Below are 6,923 nucleotides of genomic sequence, written 5' to 3' on the forward strand. Positions count from 1 at the left end.
ATAATAATAATAATAACATTAATTACCACTGGTTTGAGTCTCCGGAAGCTCCAGTTTCCCCCACAGTTTAAAAGCATGCACTACAGGTGAATTGAAGTGCATCCACTCTGTAAAACATATGCTGGAATAGTTGGCGGTTCATTCTGATGTGGCAACCTCTAAAATAAAGACTAAAACGGGTTGCACACCGCTCAGCACCACGACATGGCACCCACATTTGAAGTATCGCACACCAGACATGCACATTTGAATGTTCTCTGTGGCGCGCCAGAAATACGAACAATGTCCTAGGTCAAAGAAGGGTGCTGCGGACAGCTGCCGACTTGTGGCACCGGTGTGTGTACCCTGATAGAAATCTATTTTTACATTTCTAAAATGCATGGTGTTGCATGGGGCGACAAAGGAAAATGAATAATAATAATAATATTAAAAACAGCCATTTAGTAGAAATAACAATAAATAAAATAATAAAATTACAAAACCCAGTGAAAGTCAACGGCTAGTTTTTTTTTTTTTTTTTGTCTAACATTCTTTAAAAAATAAAAAATAAAAAAATTAAAATAATTTCATGTTTGAAACCGAAGAGTAAAATGAGTAAATGCTGACAGATGTATGTTTATGTATTTATTGATTGATTAATTTGTTTGTTTGTTTCTGTTTGTTGATTCTCCCTGGGAACATCAAACCCAGCAAACACAGGAGGTCAGATTGATGATGCCCCCCAACGTTGTGGGTTGTTGCATTTTGATTAGAAATGATTGGTTAATTTCCAATGTCGGACAGACGTTGCATTTTGCTTACTTTCCAATGCAACCTAAAAACAACAAAATATCAATGTCTAATGATGATACAGCTTGATGTTGTGTGAACGTTACCAAAATGGCATCTATCAGACGTTAGATTTTGATTGCCATGCCTGACGGATAAATGTCAGTATTTGACATCAATATGACATTGTTTTAAAACGTCGACTCTTCATGAGATTTTGGTTACTTTCCAACACAACCTAAAATCAACCAAATATTAACGTCATTTTGTGAAGTTTCGCAAACTAATTTATAGAGGAGCATGTGATATGATTGATCGCAGCTAGTCTCTCATCTACAATCATTATTTAGTCAATAAGATTAATCTAAACTCACTATAAGTAGCCCACACTCATTTATTTTGCTTGTTCAAACAACTTATTTAAAATGAGCTGAAACAACACAATTCTTAAAATTTCATTGGGATAGCTAACTTTTTTATGTTCAAGCCACATACATTTGTTAAAAGTATTAAGTTTACTTAGTCGATTTGTGTTTGGACAGCATGAATGAATTGTGACGAACCCAGCAATTTTTTATAGCGCAGCTAAAATTACTCCCTTATCTTTATTTTCCCGAAAAAAACCCATTCCACCCCATCCCCCTTTCTTCCTGAAAGGGGGAGCTCTCGAGAACTATTTGATCTCTTACTCCCCTTACATGCTCATTGATCTGGTGGGAGCCCTGGGCTCAATTACCTCCGAGCTCAGGGTTCTATCCCTGGACAGCATGCCAAACCAGCTATCATTATCAAACAATATCTAAGAGTGAACTTTTGAAAAGTTGTTGTTGTTGGATGTCAAAATAACATTGTCCTTAGATGCTGGCAACCTAAATCCAATCTGATATTAACATCTTATGATGTTGTGTGTCTGCTGGGAAACATTCTTACTATAATTTACAGAAGGTTATTTGAAACATTAAAGTAGACACTTTATTTGCATTTAATGTGTTCACGGTGGGCACCTTGAAATATCAACATCAAAAAACAAGTCAAAAATTTATAATAAAATTTGATGTCAAACATTTTTAAATAATACGATGTTTTATTCACCTGAAAGCTTCAATTAGATATAATAGATTTGCACTGGATTTTATATCCCTAAGATGCATATAAACTACCTTGATGTAAAAACGACATCAAATTGACATCTAAAATTGGTGTCAAAATTTATAAATTTAATAAATACAATGTCAATGAATACAACTTAGGGCAAAATCCAGTTAAAGGTATGTAGTATATTTTACTTATATATAAAAATCATATTTAGTCTTATTCATGTGTGCCAGTGTAACAGTACATACAAATAAACATCAAAACTTTATATTTCAATGACTAAAAATACAATCCTGCCTTGCAGAGTTGCAAAAAGTACATTAACTAATAGTAACACTTTTAAATCAAAATAAGTCTTCATGGAACCTAAATTAAACCATCAAATGACTGTGATATTGACAATGTTAAAATCATCACGAACGCATGCATATTCAATGCCATTCAGATCTAATAATACACCAATTGTTCTCAGGAAGACAAATTAAGACAGCAGGAAGGACATCTTGGGTCATTTCTATGACCCTCCAGGGAAGAATTAAGCTGTTGATGAGATAGGTGGAGTAAAATTAAGGCAGACCAGACACAGACCAATTAATCAAATACAGAGTAATATTATTTATGTTCAAACCTGACCATTAACCAGATAAAAAGCACATTAATGCTCACAATATTGATTCATATCACTGATATTGTAGATAACCCCCAGTACTGCTTTCATTTCAATGACCCTCCGGGGAAGAATTACGTTGTTGATGAGATCAGTAGAGAACAATATGATAATGGCGGAGCGGCTGCAGGACGTCAAGAGTTACAGATGGATCATTATTGGTGTCAGCAAACAAGTGTTCTGGTGGCCCTTCTGTGTCGCAAACAACAGCCCAGATCCCCTGGACTGTTTCCAATAATACGACAACAGTCAAGAGTAGTGCAGTCCTCCTCCTCATATTCCATATCTCATCCTCATTTTCTCTGTCTTTCCCTTATTCGTCCTCCTAAGCTAGTGTGAAATGAGGGGACACTCGAGAGTCGTGTGGATGTGTGAGCATTGCTGTGAGTGTGTGTGAGGCAGATGCTAGTTTTGAGATGTGTCCTTTTTGTAAGAGAGATTTTTTTTTTTTTTTAACAGACAACTTCAACACTTTTGCCATTTTCAATATGGGTTTATTGTGTATATATATATATATATATATATATATATATATATATATATATATATATATATATATATATATATATATATATACACATAGTTCTATCTTTTTGAAAAAACTCATTTCTATACAAATAATTTACTACAGTTTTTTGGCTGAAATGAACAACAGTGACTGCTAAACAGTTACTTGTATTCATTGTCACTAATGATGATTATGTGGCAAGCTATAAGTTATTAAATTATTGTTGCTCATATAATTATGCTTATTTTTGCAGCACACATTGTTATTCTTTAGGCAAACAAATAATCTGTGTAAGTATTGCCCCAGTCACACTGGGCTTCAGCATCAACGCTTCCCATTCACTTTGAATGGGTGACGTCAGGCGTTGCCGAACTGCATTGTGGATCCGTCAGCTAGTAGACAGTAGCCTATTGCTGACTGAATTTCATTGGCTGACGCTGCTATGATGATCGCAGCAGCCCCGCCTTCAGTCAAGCATTTACGCTGAAGCCCCGTGTGAATGGAGCGTTATCAACTGAAAAAAAAAAAAAAAAACTAGTTTAGTAATTTTCAATCAAAGTCTGGCTATTTTATTTTGCGTCTGGAGTGTTGGCCCAGTTCTACAGTTAAAAAAAAAATCAGCACAAATAGATTAAGTTAACGTACCAAATGTAATTGGGCTGAACATAAAAAAAAAAAAAAAAAAAATCCCAGTAAATTGTGCAGAATTGTGTTGTTTAAGATAAATTTTTAACATAGTTTGAACATCTTTTTTTTTGAGTAAAACAACAAATGTGCATTAGCCTTTTTACTCCTTTAAGTGTATGATACATTTTAGTGTATGATACATGATACATACAGTTAATACAAACAATATCTCATGAAAATTCATTAACTTTTGATTTAATGGCTAATTCGTATTAATTCGTACAATCTCATGCTTACAATTTAGTATGATTTGATCATACCCTAATGAGGGTTGGGTTTAGGGATAAGGTTAGGTGCCACATCTCAATTTTAAATCAAACATTTTTGTACTACTCAACTTGTACAAATTCATATGAATTAGCCACTAAACTGACAAAATGTAAAATAGGTATATATCCTTGTGAGATCAGGGGTGTGTTTCCCAAACAACAACATAACTCGCGGCTCAACTATCATAGTACGATGCATCATGTGGGAAAAGAACAATGTAGCGACGAGTGTTTTCCAAAACGCATAGTTTCTCTGTCGCAGGGCCATCGCTTGAACCATGTTAGTTATAATGTAAAACGCCCATAATGATGCTACTTCTTTAGAGAAGAAACCCATCATTTCTTTGTGCAAATTATATTGTTTGTTTACACAAACACGCATTTAAAATAAAATCCAAATATAGATTTGATAAAAACATACACTCGCTTTCCATTTTAACTGAAATATGTGTAAATGGCGCATAAGGTCTATGTTTCCTTTCCAAATATTATTCAGAATATGACATAGTCTATTCTAAAAAATAAAATTACTTACAAATGCTAACACTTATTCTAATATCTTATAAAAATCATATAAATACATAAATAGTGAGGCTATTTATTAAGAAATGAAATTGTAATTTATATTTTGTATTAGAAATGAAAAAAATATATGTTAATATAATTAATAATATTAATAATGATGATGATGATGATGATTATTATTGTTAAGTAGGAAATTAGTTTTATTATTATTGTTATTTTTTTAGAAAAGTCTACTTTTACAATTTGACACTTGTAAACTACAGCAGAAAGTTCTAACTAGCAGGCCCATGTCATATACAGTACAGATACTTAATAAATAACCTACTATTAGTTAAAAAAATTAACGTTTGCTTTTTGTTTTCACAAGCTTTGGAGATGTAACATAAATTCTGCTTTTAAATAATAGGTCACCTCTAGCTTTCGCCATAAGGGTGTGTTTAAAATGAAATCAATGTTTTCAAAGTGCCCTGTGAAGGGAGCACAATTTTAAACATGAAGATCGCTCAAACTGTAAAAACTGCAAAAATAGTTAGAAAGCAAATTACACCTTAGAGAGATGACCCTAATGCTTTTTTATTTTTAATAATTCCAACTTTGAATGTTAGAATGTTGTAAATGAATAGGGCATAAGGGAGATAAATGGGAATATAACACAGCCAGAAAATATGTTTCAAACTACAGCTCCAGAGGTGTAGTTGCGAGTGCTCAAGTTTGCAACGCAGTTTGCGAATGTTTTGAATTGCAACCGATTTGGGAAATGGGAAATCAACAAACTATGTTTGTGATGACAGAACTTGCGACCTTAGTTGGCTAATGATGGGTTTGGGAAACGTACCCTAGGCTGGTTATTTCATACAGCAAATGTGATTCGGCTACAAAATTAGTGGGTGTGATGGGTGGGTGGTGTCTTAATAACACAGTTGAGAACCAGGTTAGTAACTGCACTGTCATGTTAGTACCTGTACTATGGAGTGGGTTTCGGGCAGCTTCTGCAATCGGTTAGGCTACTATACCAAAGTTTGGTACCTGGGAGTCTTACAGACTGTACTAAAGTCTGGGGCCGGGGTAAAATTACTGAAGTTTTCTGGGAGAATTATCAAAACGGGAGGGTGGCAGGAGATGTATCTGAAACACGGGAGACTGCCAGGAAACACGGAAGTGTTGGCAGGTATGGTAAAAATAATGAAATTAAGACCTTTCCCCTCTGGAGATGCCTTTTTATATTGATCTGATCATTTCTATATACATTTTTCATCTTCAACCACTTCTAAAGCACAATGGCACAGTCAAAAATATGTTCATATAAAAGCATATAACAGCCATAAATAACAACCTTATTTATGTCTAATTGACAATTTCTTAAAAATGTACTTGTTAAAATACACTAGCCAGATGGAACATTGCAAGTTTAGGCAAAAATGTTAAAAGTTGTACGAATGTAAAAGTGTTTGGTGTCTTAATTCACGAACCCAAAGCTTTTACTGTAGTTTCTTGTCTATCATTGCAGAATTAAATACTACATTTTTTGACATGCCACAGAGACATGACCTGTGTTGGACAGTTTCGAAGAATTTAGTGTCTAATTTACTTGTTTTTTCTTACTTTATTTCACCTTTTCATAACTTACACATTCATTAGATGTTCAGAAAAAAAAAAAAAAATTGAATATATACGTTTTTCCATAGCCTTTTTTCTGTGACATATTGTTGATTCTGAAATTATGAGTGCATTCTGTGTCTCCAATATGAGCCCTTTTAGTGTGGTAAAAATTTATACAATTCCGATTTAGTGAAAACAATTTTAGTAAAACGGTAAAAAATTGCAACTCTGTTATTTTCAACTCTGTTAATGGTTGATTTATTTACTATCATTTATTTATTTATTTATTTATTTATTTTATTTTATTTTATTTTTTACCAGAAATATAAGCAACAATTAAAAACAGAATCAAATAAATCCCATTTGAGCATTTTGCATTTACTGTAAATCATACATTTTATCTGCCTTTATATATAGCTAATAATATATACACAAGACACTGAACAATGTATGAATATATTTGTGAGGGCATGTCAAAACATTGGCTCCAAATCTTGTTAGACACTGTCAAACCCAGCCTGATCTCACGAGAAAACGTAACTATTTTACGTTTTGCCAGTTTAGTGGCTAATTCGTACGAATTCGTACGATTTCAGTCGTACGAAATGATACGATTTTAAAAAGGAGGCGTGGCACCTAACCCCACCCCTAACCCCAACCGTCATTGGGGGAAAAGCAAATCGTTCTAAATTGTACGAATTAGATCGTACGAATTCATACGAATTAGCCACTAAATGAAAAAGTTACGAATTGCCGTGAGATTGTGTTGGTCAAACCTGCGTCTACAGGTAGCATGTAGGTATCA

This window comes from Danio rerio, chromosome 14 (genome assembly GCF_052040795.2).
Source record: "Danio rerio strain M-AB ecotype USA chromosome 14, GRCz13ab, whole genome shotgun sequence".
In the NCBI taxonomy this organism is placed as follows: domain Eukaryota; kingdom Metazoa; phylum Chordata; class Actinopteri; order Cypriniformes; family Danionidae; genus Danio; species Danio rerio.